Source organism: Netta rufina (genome assembly GCF_964035555.1).
Source record: "Netta rufina genome assembly, chromosome: 30".
NCBI classification, from domain to species: domain Eukaryota; kingdom Metazoa; phylum Chordata; class Aves; order Anseriformes; family Anatidae; genus Netta; species Netta rufina.
Window position 1 is genome coordinate 1703685 of NC_140154.1, and position 13362 is coordinate 1717046.

At 55.4% G+C, this 13362-nt stretch overlaps 1 protein-coding gene across 1 annotated transcript in view; it reads right to left on the reverse strand.

Annotated features, from left to right (window-relative positions):
• VDR (vitamin D receptor) overlaps positions 1-13110 on the reverse strand; it is a 36384-nt gene extending 23274 nt beyond the window's left edge. The window contains exons 1-2 of the mRNA XM_084303498.1: positions 13087-13110; positions 8725-8890 (exon numbers count right to left, since the gene is read on the reverse strand). The gene's annotated coding sequence lies outside the window, so the exon portion shown is untranslated. The remainder of the gene's footprint in view (positions 1-8724; positions 8891-13086) is intronic.
• Positions 13111-13362: the final 252 nt, after the last annotated feature.

The following is a 13362-nucleotide window of genomic DNA, read 5'->3' on the forward strand; positions in this document are numbered from 1 at the left end:
TCTTTTTTTTTTCTTCTCATTTTTAGCTTGTATTGTGGCTTCGTGGCACAAGCCAGTACCTGTTGGTGTCACCTCGGTTGGTTGTAGGTACAAGGGGGGGATGGAGGAGGTCTCGTTTGAGCCCACCCAGCCCAGGCTCTGCCCCTGTTCCCAGCCACGACCCTCTCCAAGCCACGCACTCTCTCTTGATGTAAGAGCTTGCAGACAGAGCCAGCTCTCAGGACCGGCTGCCAACTGGGATGAGCAAGCGCGGCACACCCCACCTGCCCATCGGCTGCCGATAAGGGTAATTAATAAGGGCAATTAACAGAGACGAGCGCTCGGTTACGGCATCGCCGGAGCGCCCACGGAGCCCCCGTCTCCGCCTGGAGGAGCCACCACAGTGGCAGAGCTCACAGCGAGCACTGAGCCACACGGGGGCTGCTGTGGGCTCCCCCCGGGCATCGGAGCTTGCCGAGCCCCCTCCCTACCTCTGACCAGCTCCTGATGCCCACCAGCACGGGGAGGGTCTGTCCTGGGGACCCTCACCCAGAAGCGATGCCCAAAATCACTCAGAGCACCACCCTGGGGTGAAGGAGCTGTTGCGTTTTAGCATCACGTATCCGTGATTCATTTCGAGATCCAGAGCCCCAAAACATTTCTAGAGCAAGAGCAGTCATAAAAGCTTTCAGATGGGAGCAACGTTTCGGCAAAGCCTTGTTCTCACAGACTCTGATTTCACAGAAGACGTCGAGCAATGATTCAGCACCGACACCGTGCAAAAAAGTCTCACACACACCTCGAGTCCACATAGACATCACTGCCTCTTTATGAGCTTCAGTGTCCTGGGTAATTTTGGCCCTTTGTCCTGTGCAGGCCCAAAATATTCCTACAGTATAAGCCAGTCCCAACCCCAGTGCCTCCAGTCTGAGCAGGTAACCACCAAAATTGCTCTTCTCTTTGCAGTCTTGAGCAGCCCCAGCCTGGGGCATCCCCAAAAGCAGGGTCCAGCAGCACTGGGGCCCCACACGGGTTTGGGGGTGAAGCAACCAGCTCGGCCCCCACCAATGCCCTGCCAAACGGGGGCTGGTTTCCAGCAATGGGGTGAACAATTCCCATTTCCCCTCACGGGAGGTGACAGGAGACAACCACCACGTGCTTTAAAGGGGAACAGGAAGGCAGGAGACGCCTCTCCCAGCCCTGTCTGAGTCCTTTTTCCTTGTCTGGCACCAAACCCCACGGGCTGAGAGCCCCAGAGCAGAAACGTGGGGTTTTAGCAGGAAGAATGCCCCAAGCGTGGGGGGAGATGCAGCTGGCACCAGCTCCAGCCACCACCCATACAAAAACCAGGAAAAAAAAAAAAAAAAAAAAAAGGAGAGGGAAGGGTGAAGGTTTGCCAACTGATAACATGCACGCAAGGCAGATCAAACACACCCGTGCTGGGGCAGCTCACCCCAGGAATGAGGCAGTGGCTTTGAGCCCCGGTGCCAAGACGTCAGCCCCCAGCACTCGACCCCATTACCCCACTGCACGAGCGATGTTCCCCGTTTGCTCCATCCCTCCTCAAAGCTCCCCCTCCAAAGTGGCCGCATTTAAGGTGCAGCAGCACATGATGGTGCACATCCACAACTGGTGCACGTTAATAAAGCACGGCCACGGACGTTCCCTGCACTCTGAAGGAGAAGCAATGCCACCAAACACAGCCTCTGCACATTTCGGGAGGGCACACGGGTGCTTTGGGAGGGATGCCTGCCCTCCCCATGAGCATCACCCACAGACACCGAGTTTATTTCACAGCCTTGCAAGGACCGAGGCTTGCAGAGAGCAAAAAAAAAAAAAAAAAAAAACCCGGCCACGCAGCCTGAGGGTCAAGGGACAACTTAGCAAACAGCACAGCACCGAGGGGAGAGCGCCCACGGCAGCAGGGCGAGCTGCAGGCTGCCTCGCTTCCTGCGCAGAGCCACAGGAGGATGTTAGTCATGAATGAGAAGTGGTAAGATGACCAAAAAAAAAAATAAATAAATAAAAATCATCAGATCCGTGCAATGAAAGTTGTGTTGGTTTCCCTTGGCCCAGAAGCTGTTGCATGTGTTTGTGATTTGTTTCAGGAGAAAGGCAGCTGGTGGATGTTAAACTGGATTATCTCCAAAATGGTTTATGTGCTGCTATCGTGCTGCACTCACAGCAAAGTGATTTAAAATTCAGGCACAGCTGCCAGCCTGCTCTGCTTAAAACACGGTGCCTTGGTTATGCCCAAACCCAGCTACACAGCATCCAGAAAGCCATTTATTCCTCCCAATCTGCTGGGAGGAAACACAGAACACTGCATTTCCACGCTCACCACCAGCCCCATGCTGCTCCAACAGGGCACCCAGCCCTTCCACACCCAGCTCAGCAGCCAAAACCCACGGTGCTTCCTCAGCTGGGCTCAGGTAAGACTGACAGAAAAGCACTTTTTGGCTCCAGCACAGAACGAGCTGGTTTAGACCAAAATCTTCCCAGCCCTTCCTGCACCCAGGAGCACCTCTGCTGGTGCTGAGCACCCTGGGGAGCAGCAGCCAGGGTTACACGCTGCTCCAGGGGCAGTTCTGGTCACTGATGCTCTTTGCAGAGCACTTGTGCCCTTGCCACCCCAAAACCTGCAGGGCATGGAGATGGTCACCATCGGTGCAGCCCTTCAGCCACATCCGAGGGGTCTGTTCTGTGCACTTTAGTCTCTAAACGGGAATCCTGGTCTGTCAAAACCAGTCCAGAGCGAACACACGTGGCGTGTTCATGCCTGCACGTTGGCCAAGCTGCTGCCAGGATCCCTTCCCACTGCAACCAGGGCTAAAAACGCCGCAGGCAGCGTGACAGCAGTGTGGGAGCCCAACCTCATCCCTCCTGAGCTTGGGGCTGGAGGTGCCACGAGACACCTTCAGCCCCGAGGTCAGCAGGAAGGCAGGTGCACGAGCACCAGTTTGCAGGAAGGATTTGGCCCCTCGTGGCTCTCCAAAACAGCCCGCAAGCTGCTCTGGGTTCGGTGGAAGGGCCTGATCCTGGCTGTGCCTCAATCACATTGAGCTGGCCCCCGCACGAGGTGCTCCGAGTGCTGGTCCCTGCGAAGGTGCAGCAGTGGGATTGCTCCTCTGGGGAAAGCTGCTTAAGGCAAAACAGCTATTTAACAGCCAGCACCGTCCCTGCCTCAAATATTCATTGGTTCATAGGGAAAAAGAGGGACAAAGTACCAAAAAAAAAAGTCATTCCTGCTATATTGCACCCCCCCCCCATATGTCTATGATTTACTGCAGGCTGTGGAAGCCAAGGAAGAAGCCATCTCAGCCTGATCCCAGCTGCACAAAATCCTGCTTGGCTGTCCTAAGGTGGTCAAGGGCTACAGAATAAAGCCAGCTAGAGGAAGCAACTCACAAAAAATCAGAATAAACAGTCAAGATCAGAGCTCCCGAAGGCGCCTGGGGATGCACTGAGGCTGGGAGCGCTGCAGGCTGTCGCTGCTGAGCCGTGTTTGCTTTTCAGATGGACACAGTGAACAAATACATGTTTATTGGCACGGCCTCTCTCCAAACAGCACCGCAGCTGGTACTTATGTCACCCGCTACGGCTTCACCAAAATTTACCACCATCAGGGGACGCAGGAGCCAGGCATTCGCTCCCCCCGAGCTCCCAGGTGGGAATCCGGCAGGTTTGCAGAGCTGGCTGAGCACGAAGCCCTCACAACAGCGGGGCGGGCTCCGAAATTAAATCTCCACCAGCTGCACCGCGTAGCGCTTGGCATTAAGGTGCTGTAACCCTAGCCCATTCACAAATTATCAGCAGCAGATGTCTGCCTTTCCTAACCTTTTGGCTCGTCGTTTTAACTGCAGACAGGAGCAGCGTGCAACAGCCATTTCCTTCTTCCACATTTTCACTTCTTATCTGGAGGAGTTATTTCTCCAAGCCAATGTTTCCAATGGAAACTCTGCCTTCAGCTTAGTCAACATGATTTCCACACTGATATTGCTGTTGTTCTGCCCGTGCCGTTGTGCCTCGGAGTAACAGCAGCACATCTGCACCCAGCTAATTGCAGGGCACGGCAAGGACAGGGCAAAGGGAATGCTTGGTCCTAACAAAATCACAAGAGCAATTATTTCCACAGATCCTTCCCCGTGACACTTTGTGTCCCCTGAAGCCTCCCTGGGTTTCAGTCACCCATTTCTGTTGCCCCAAATTGCTTGTGTGCCTTGGCTGTGCCTTCGTTTCCCAAGCACTAATACCTCGGTGAGAGCAGCCGAAGAATCCTCGCTCTCATACACCAAAAATTCAGGAAGGACCAACGGAAAGGAGCTGTCCCTGCATGTGGCAAATACCACACTGCTTAAGGGCTTCTCCCCTATTTCGAAACGTATGCAAACAGGTTCTCGTGAAGAATGCAAACTGCTCTATCCTTCTCCAGAAGGGAAAAAAACAACAAAACAGATCACACCAAGAATATACAACCCCCCAGGAAGTTTGATATTGAAAATCTCTTCTCAGATCAAGTCAATGCTTTTTTTTTTTTGTGTTGCTTTTTTTTGTTTGTTTGTTTGTTTTCTGCTGGAGGTGGAGGACAAGCTTCAGCAATAGTATTCTGCAGCTCACTCAGCCTAGAGGTAACGACCTGAAGACGTGACCTGGAGCTGTGAGATGGAGAATTGGAGCCTTTTCCCCCCTGACACAGAGCAAGTGTCAGGAGGTGCCTGGCCACCCCCCAGCAGAAACAACTCACAGCTTGCTCCAGACCACCAGGAGAGGGTGGGAGGGCTGGAGAGCCACCCGAGCTCGGTGCCAGTGGCTGCAGCCACAGCCAGACATGACAAAACCAGGTCAGGTGTTACAACAGACATTCCTCAGGCTCCTGCACTGCTGAAAACAAGGGGGTTAAAAATAGGCAAGCACTCGGATATCAGGGCTCCGGGAAAACAGCTCCTCTTTGCAAGGTGCCAACCTGGAGCTCTGCAGAACGAGTCCAGAATTCAAGGTCTTGGGATTCACAAAATCATATCATATGCAGAAAAGATAGGGCCCTTCTGAGGCTGCCGATCTGCTCCAGTGGCCTTTGAAATAATAAACTAATTGACTAAGATTCCAGTAGATAGAGAGCAACATCTGAAGTTGCTCCCAGAAGCGGAGAGCCGGCAGCTCTGGTCGATTTGTGCTGGGAGCAGATGGTAGGCACTCACCGCGAGGTGCCGAGAACACCCAGCCACACTCACAGACCTACCTTGTGACCAAAAAAATAACACCTTGTGAAAAAACAGCAAAATGTAAGCCCTTTGCATCAACCTAGATGCGTCAAGCTGCTCTGATGGCAGACTTTCTACCCTGCTGCGTTATTTCCTATGCTGCTTTCAGACATTCATTAGGGTGGGGAAAGACACTGACGTGGAGGAAGCCACATTTGGAGAAGCAGCAAGTGACAGGAGCTGATTTGTGATGGATTAGTCACCTTAAACCAACACCATAGAAACACAAGCCTTGACCAGCCCTCGTTTCAAGAGGCAGGTAAACCCCGCAGGCTTCCCCGCTGATTTAAAAGAGCTCCAGCTTCACCACCAAGCACATTTCCCAGGAATTTGGCATTACGGCAGACAGCAAGTGCCACCATGAGTCTTACTGCTGAAAAGAGAAAAAAAATAGCTTCCAAAACACAGCATAACAGGACCGAAAGCCTCACCTGTGCAATCAGGCAGGAAGTTACAGCACAGCCACGGCAGCTGCCAGCTTTTAGGTAGGATGGGACCTGGCATCAGCACATCCCTCGACCTGGGCTGGTGCATCCCTGGGGGCTATTTCCAGTTTGTGGGAGCAACAGACCGGAGCACGCCACCTCCGAGGCCACCCCACAGTCAGCAACATTTGCATGCATGCAAATGCCACAGGACAGGAGCTGCAAGGGAGCACCTCTGGCACCAAACTCTCCAGCTCCAGTCCCTCAGGGGAGAGCCCTGCCTTGCACACAGGCTCCCGAGGCTCAGCTTGCTGTCGCTGTCGTGCTGTCTCCTCATTGACTCACGACTTGCATTAATTCTCTACCTTCGGGTCATCCCACTTTTCATCCACGCTGAAGCCCAGCCTGCTTGCTTGCACCTTTGGAGCCCAAGCATTCCCAACAAACCTTAATTTCCTTGCGAGCCACGAGCAGAGCAGCGATTCCTCAGCAGATCTCTATCGGCTGCATAAAGGACAACCAGAAATGCAGCAGCCACAGGTTAAAGCAAACAGACAACAGCACCAAGCCAGAAGGGGAAGGACGGGGACATCAGAGCAAGAAGCAAAACAAGAGACACGAAACAAAGAGGCCATCTCACCGAGGAGAGAAGAGATAAAACAAAGGGACTGTGAAACCTTAAAATTAACTGCATTTTTTCGTGAAAAAGTTTTTCAAAATCACAGCAGATCAGGGACCCTAAAGAAGGCAGCAGACCCATGAGCTCGGTGGAGCCCTCGGTCCTCCAGGATGGTTTTTTTTTTTTTTTTTTTTTTTTACCTGCAATAGGTGCCCGGGGAGCAAGGCTACAAGGAGCTGGCTCCTAGGTCGCTGCTTCTCGTGCCTGTCTGGACGAGCCGATGGGCAAATTCAGGGCTCAGCACAGCTGCAGCACGTGACGTCGAGGCAGAGTCATGCCCTGCCCTCGACAGGCAGTTCCTTCTCCAGCAATTTTACTGCTACTTAAGGAAGTGAGTGGGTGAGCAGGGTTAAAATTGTTCCCCTCTACTCAGAAAAGCAGAATTACCCGCAGATTTCTCCTTCCCAGAGATGAGCTGTAGGAATCCCGTTACCCCACAGCAGCCGGTTTCGGTTCAGCTTGCCTCGAGCCGAGTGCTCTGACCAGGTAGGTCTGGGCTGCACAAAGTCTCTGTGCTTTTAACCACCGTGGTTAAACACTGCTCCGACCTGCCAGGAATTAAACACCGCTGCTCCCACCAGCAGGCCCAGGTTACCCACGGATTTTGGCACCACCTCAGGTCCAGCCTCATCCTTATCGTCCCTGCTACGTTTTCACAGCAGAGATCCCAACCAGGGCCACAGACAGGTTTTGTCACAACACGCTTCACTGGTTTGAAATTCTGTCATGCATGCAAAGTTAAAAAAAACTGAAGGAAGGGCCTCTCGCAGTGCACATCCAGCAGCTCTGGTACAAATACAGGGTCTCCTACCCTGCTATAGTGAGCAATAATTTATATTTGAAGAGCAGACAGCCCAACCACGCCAGCTTTTGCACCCTCTAACAGTAATTTGAAGTCAGTGTCAACAAGGACAGCGTGGGAGGCACCACCAGGAGCAGGGCAGCAGCCCGGCACAGAAAAACAGGTTTCTCCTCTGTCCAGCACCGAGCAGACCACAGGATTACTCGAGTGTCTGAGCACGAAGCCGAAATGCTCGGAAAACAATTGCCTCTCCTTCAAGCGTGCCAGCCAGAGCACAACTTGAAACTCCAGTTATCAGGCTGCTTTTACACAGACACGTATGGGAGCTTCCTGCACCCAGACCCTGGGGCAAAAGGCTAGAGGAAAGCAGGGCACAGGACCGCCGGGCTGAGAAGTTCCCCTCTGTATGAAAGAGCCCCCAAAGAAGAGATTTAAGCTCAGCATCGGGAACTGGTCAGCACCATCTCCCCCTTCAGGGTAACTCAAGCTATCAAATCAAAGTGATTTCAGAAAAAAAATAAAATAAAAAAAAACACACACACAAAAAAAACAAAAACAGAAAAAAAACATGGAATCATTAAGGTTGGAAAAGGCCTCTGAGGTCATCTGCTCCAAGCATCCCCCTGCCACCGGGGTCACCCACTAAACCACGTCCCTATGCACCACCTAGAAAATACAGCTGGAGTCACATCAACCTTCCTCTGCACATGAGCTTGCTTACATTACTGAATCCTTCCTGTTTTTCTCTCGTCATCCTCAAAACAGAGTGAAAGTCAACATTTTTGTTGGGGGAACTGCAAGGCCCGAATATTCCCGTTTTAGGGAGAAGATAAGCACAGAATGGATGGCTGCTCATGTACTAAGAATCCCTTAAAGTTGGGGAAACGGGACCAAGCCAAGCTTTTTCCCTACAAGCACACAGGGATTAGGGGACAATGGGGACAGAGGGAAGGCCACCGTGTCCCAAGAGGTGTTTTCCAGGGCTCAGGAGCAAGTGCTGCCGGCGCTTGGCCCACCCTGAGGCCAAGGAGCCCGCTAACGCCCGCAGGCCTGAGCGAGGGCACCACACGTTCCGCAGGGCTAAGCAAGTCTAAATATAGCCGGTGCTCGTATCTTATCTGCTTGCTGTTAAACAGGCATATTGACGAGGCGATAAATGTTTATGAGGAACCGTCTGTGTCAGCGCTACCCATGCGGGGAGGGGAGGAGAAACCCTCCTGGGCCTGGACGTGATTGCAGTCCCCAGGGTCCCGTCCCTCGCCTGGCAGTGATGGGGGGCACGGGGCACGAGCCCACCCAGTGGGTGAGGGAATGGGTGCCCCTCGGCACCACCGATTGCCTCGAGAGGGCAGGAGGAGGTGGGAGAAGTGATAAAGCTGCTGTTTGAATTGCAGCCCTAGATTGGGAAACCAAAGTGCACCCACAGGAGCTGGACGCCCAGCCTGCACCGACGGGATGGGATAGCCCAAAGCAAAGGGGAGAGCAGGCTCCTGCTGGGCAGACCCCTACAAAAAGCCGTGGGTTTGTCAGGAATACAAAGGCAGCCTGGTTAAGAGCACCTCTATCAACCAAACTCACCTTGTTCAACACGCAGGCTCACCAAAAACCTCCGGGGGCTGGAACCAAGCCACAAGTGGGGCTTTGGGTTAGGACAGGAGGCACACAGCAGAGCCAGGCGGTTTGGGATCGCAGGTCAGAAGTCAGGGCAGCAGGTCCCAGCAACCAGGGCAGGCAGCACAAATTCCTGGCAACGAAGGAAGGGCTTTGAGATATACAGATAAACGTTCCAGGTATTGTTTTTAATTGCTTTTACACCCCATTTCCAATTATTAGTAGCCAAAAGTCACTTGCATGCGCGAGGTGGTTTAACCACCACTAAAAGCCACAGATAAGGAAACTGCCTGTGAATTGTGGCTGATTCAGCAAGCACCTGAAGGGAAGGCAGACGCATGCAGGGGCAGCACCAGAGGTTACCAAGCTGCCTCGGTCCTTCAGAAGTCACGACGAGGTCTCCTGACTGCTCCAGAAGACCCGTTCCCCCACCACAAAGCATCTGCTTCTTCAGGTCACTGCTGAGAAGCCCTGTTTTAAAGCCTGCAGAGTCGTTGACCTTCCTTATCTCCCTGGACTTTTGCTCTCCTTGTCATTTATATTCCTCACGCCCTGGTTTAACCGTCCTTCCCCCTCCCGGCCCCGCGGGCTGTGCCGGTGCCAGATGCTCTGCGGGCAGCTCCACGCCTGTCCCGGCGCTCCTCAAGCTCCCCGGTGGGCTTCACTTCCCATGGCACCGTCCTGCTGCCGTGTTATCACCTGCAGTTTGGGCTTCCCTTCCCTAGGGAAGGGATTACAGCATTGAGAGCCCGCTAATCTCCCAAATCTGGAGAAAGGGGGGTTGTTAAAGCGGGGTTCCCAAGTCCCCAGGCTCCATTTGCACTCACCAAGGGCATTTCACCCTTCTCATAAGCAATATCTGGAGAGAACACACTCTTGAGAGCTGAGCAGGAAGAGGGGAAAATGATGCAGGACAGCACTAAGTTCTTCCACGGTGCCTGCTCAGGGCTTTCATGCATTCACAACTCTGCGCTCAGACTTGTTAACCTGCTGCAACGTCTGTCTAGCGTTCGGGTGTCTTATTTGGTTGCCTTTAACCAAGACCTGTGGTTTCTCACATTAAAAACACACTACTTTTCATTTCCACCTGGTTCTTCGGTGTCCCCCTCTGCCCCAGCATGTACAACCTGAGACAAAACTTAACACCAACAGCCCCGATCAGAGGGATGCCTTCCACGACGGCAGCATTAACATCCAGCTACAAGTCACAGGTCTCCCTCAGAGGTCTCAGTGCCTCTATTTGAAGACACAATTCTTGCTTTTCTCTCATTTGGGGGTTATCTTTTAACTTCTACCCTTGCAAAGAATTGATGCCACTGCCTCCCATGCCCCCCAAGGGGTGTTGCTGGATAGCAGCGGGTGCCCACAGGTCAGGATGAGCACCACGTTTGCTGCCACGCCAGGGAGATCACGGCTGGAAAAGCAACACGAAGGGCGACTGGGAAACTCGTGGAGAAGCTGCCACCTCTCGAGACCCACTCGAGAGCAGGCTCATGTGAGAAAACCACCAGGAAAAGCCAGGTCCTGCCCTCCGTGGGCTGCAAGATGAGGAGCCACCTCTCACAACCAGCTTTCCCCAGCAGCCCGGAGATGCGGCAGCTGCTTTGCCCCAGATCTTTCAGCCCGGATGATGAGTGCGAGCCGTTTCGCATCAGTTACACCATCCCCAGCTCCGAAATGCTCTGCTGCCACTTCCTACCCCAGGGACGTGGCCAGGAGGCTGCCCGAAGGGGCAACCTGCCCCCCGTAACCGTGGTTAGAAACTCGCCAGCCCACAGAGGCTGGGGCAGGCGCTTGCCCAAATTGCGGGTTCCCAGCACCTCCGGCCGCAAGGAGGAAACGTGACGCAGACGGCCCCGTGGGGACGGGCACGGACCCTGCCCGGCACGTGGGCAGCCCCCACGTCAATATTTAGAGGCTGTTTGCATCTACTGCCGCGTCACGCTCAGATACTGATGGGCGGCACGCAAAAACAGGCAACTGCAACGTGGTTCCAAATCACGACACCCCGTGCTCAGCACCAGCTTCCACAGAAGTGGGATTTGAGCCCCAAAACGCCACGCAGTCCTGGGAAAGCCCCTTTCAGCAGAACCCAGTCCCTGTCCTCACCTTGTTTTTATTTATATATAAAAATATATATCAAAAAAAAAAAAAAAACATATAAAGTGTCTATGACCACAAACACTCGTGGAACCCCATGCTCAGACGCTGCATGGCAGACACAGACCCACCTCCAGCCACTCGAGGAGGATTATTTATCTCCCAGTGACTTGACATTTCTGTATTTCCCCTCTGCAAAGCCACAGGAAGTTTGGGCCAGACTGACTGTGCTCCGGCTCAGCGACAGCAGGTTAAAAATTATTCTCTCTGGCTAGAGGTGCACTCGGGAAGGAGAGCCGCTCCTCCGAAGTTAGTCATTAAGAGAAAAAAGAGCTTGGATTATTTCGGATTAAGTACACCGGGATTGGGGAAGAAAACACCTAGTGAAAAGCTAACTCACCCGAGGCGAATTCTTGACTCATGAAAAACCTTTTTTGTGCCTTTGTTACTTGAAGTGCTGCTGCGAGATCTTGCACCTGATGCGTTCGCAGACGGGATCTCGGGCAGACATCCGCGCCGCCCCCTGCACCTGACAGCTTTGGGTTTTCCCAGCTCCTCGGCTACGCAAATCCCCCAAATCTCAGCCCACCCCACTATTTTCACCCAGTCGGGTACACCATCCCGAGACCCCATCCGAAAGCTACAAACTCGATCCGATTCACCCCAGCAAAGCGGCTGCTTCGGAGGAGGAAGACTTCAGAGGAGGAAGAAGAGGTTTTAGCTAAATGAGTAATTACAGCCCCAACGTCCTCCCCCAGCGGGCTGAGCGCACGGAGGCACCACGGGGGCAGCGTGGCCGGCACGGAGGAAGCACCGAGGGGGTCCGTGGGGAGATGTCCCCCCTTCGGGAGGGGACGCACGCGGCCCCGCTGCCGGCGCTCCCTTCGCCGAGCCCCGGGAGGAAGATGAGTCAGTGCCCAGCTCGCGTGGGAGGAGAGCGCCGCAGAACGCCGGGGCCGGCTTCTTGAGAAAAGCCGTTTCCAAAGAAACTTTCAGCGCTGAAGGCTCCAGCCTTGGTCAGCCAGAGGAGGAGGAGGAAGAGGAAGGCTCAGCAAACCGGGGAACGGCGCCTCTGACACCCTACGGCAGCCCCCCCGCAGCACCCTTGGGTGCCCGGCTGGGTCCGGGGAAAGGAGCACCCATTCCTCGGGTGGGGGATGCGGGAAGGTCCCCAGTAGATTCCCAGTACCCCCAATTCTCCTCGTGCTGGGAGCTGGTGGCTGAGAGGTCCCGGCTGCTGTGGGATCGCTCACGGGCAGCCCAAACCCATGGGGGAATTACAGCGAGCGCGGTGGGTGCCGGGGGGGGGGCTCTGCCTGGAGCCTGACAGCTCCCCCAGCCCCCCAAAAGCACCAGTGGGGGAATCCAATTAAGGATGCTGCTTAAAGCTGGTCGTTAATGAGGTGCTCACCTGATTCATTAACTCAAAATGGGATGGAAACCCCAAAACACCAGAGAGGCGCCCGGAAAGGGGCGCACGTGGCTGGGGCAGGGGGACAGGCGAGGTCCCACCCCGGGGAGCTGGGGGACATGGGGGGGGGGACATGGAGCTGGGGAAGGGGCTTCAGGGCAGCACGGGGCACACATGGGGGCCCCAACACAGCCTCCCCGGCACCCCCTGGTTCCGGCCAAACCCTCAAACCCCAAACCCAGCAATGGGGGGGGGGGTCAGGACGTGAACCCTGACCCCCCATCCCCATCCCCAAACCAGGAGTCACCCCCACAGGGGGGTCGGGAGGGTCAGGGACCCCCCCACCCTAAGGTAGCCCCCCTGCTCCCCCCATTTCACCCCTCCTGTTCCTAAGAGAGCCCATTTTTGGGGTGGAATCCCTTAGCATCCCTTTTGGACTGGGGACTCCCAGTATGGGGTCACGGGGGGGGAACCCAAATTTTGGGGGGGGCACAAAGCACCCGGGGACCCACACACCCCCAGCACCCCAAACGAGTACAGGGGCACGCTGAGCACTGCGGAGCCCCAAGCCCACACGGGACCCCACACGGGACCCCCAAACCGGGGGGTCACCCCCCCCAGCACCCCCCAGAGCCATGGGGGGGTCCCGGTGACCCCCCCAGCACCCCCTAAACCACTGGGGGGGGACTCCAATACCCCCAGCACCACGCACCCCCCACCCCACAGCAACCACAGTGGCAGGCACCGAGTGGGGGGGGTCCCCAAAATGCCTCCATCCCCCCCCGTGCCCCCTCCCTACCCCCGGTACCCCCCGGTACCTGCGCTCCCGGCGCTGCCTCCCCCTCCCTCCCCCCCCGCCCCGGAGCCGCCTTTTGACGGGAACCCGCCGGCCGCGCGCCCCGCCCCTCCCCGGGGACACGCCCCCCTCCGCTAAACCACGCCCGCTTTCCCTAAGGACACGCCCCCTTTGTCCGAGGACACGCCCCTCTCCCCGCCCCCACCCCCGCCCCGCCCCCGCCAATGCCAGCGCGGCACCGCCTCGGCACCGCCCCCTCGCGGGCGGGCCCGCCCTGACCCCGCCTCCCATGCCCGTA